The following is a 1,120-nucleotide window of genomic DNA, read 5'->3' as shown; positions in this document are numbered from 1 at the left end:
TTATCAATATTATTATTATTAATGTTATTATTATCATTATTATTATTATTGTTATCATTATTATCATCATTATTATAATTAAAATTTCCGGAGTAGGATTAACAGGTGTGAAACCCTAGTAGGCAACAGAGTAATTTAAAGACGGTCCTTAAACGAAGGAGGTTAGAAAGGGTGTACGTTTTGTTAGACGTTTCGGTCTGCGGATCAGAATGACAGAAAACAGAAGATGACGTAGTCCAAAAAAAAAAAGAAAGAAAGATGCACTCGTATACCTGAGGGGATCTGGTGCACAAGAGGCTACTGCATGCAGTGTTAGTGTTTTATTATTAGGGGAGGGGGTGGGGTTGGGGGGTTCACTGCAGAGTTTCAACATAAAAGGAAGACAAGAGACCATTACATTGTCATATCAAAATCCGAACGACGAACGGTACAGGCTTCACACAGTACACCTCTTTTGAGGGCTCATATTTATATTCCTTCTTTGTCTTTCGGTTGTTGTTTTTTCTGATTTCTAACTAAGGGTGTTACTAATTTACTCCTTAGCTATCGAGGAGACTCAACCCCAAAGACACTTGAATAGTTATCAAGTAACCAAGCTCTTGATCTCTCTAAAGAATTTTAATCAACAATAAATGTATCGCTTTACCAAGAGCAAATCAGAACAGGGGAAATAACAGATAAAAAGCCACCCTCTTTTGTCCAAGGAGGTGTTCCCCCTTTCTATATCCTACAATCGATGACAGCACAAAAGGGTTAAAAATAGTATTATAATTTATTATAACCTCTTTGGGGCAAAAAATAAAAAATGTGCAGTTAATGTTTCCTCCAGTTTGAGGAGAATGATGGCGCTAAAGAGTGTAAATAATTGGTAAGTTTATATTTTTTATTCGATTCAGGGTTCTTATGCAGGTTATTCTCTTTTACATTTCTGTTCTGGTTTAGCCTATCATTATTCTTTGCCCTTGATGGCCATGTGTTATTTGACATTGTTATTATGTTTCTGTTTTGATTATATTACACACATAAATACACACACACGCATAAACACACACGAACAAACACACACACACACACACACACACACACACACATACACCCACACACACACTCACACACACAC

The sequence above is a fragment of the Aplysia californica genome, unplaced genomic scaffold (genome assembly GCF_000002075.1).
Source record: "Aplysia californica isolate F4 #8 unplaced genomic scaffold, AplCal3.0 scaffold00552, whole genome shotgun sequence".
In the NCBI taxonomy this organism is placed as follows: Eukaryota; Metazoa; Mollusca; class Gastropoda; order Aplysiida; family Aplysiidae; genus Aplysia; species Aplysia californica.
Note: the sequence above shows the minus strand (reverse complement) of the source record.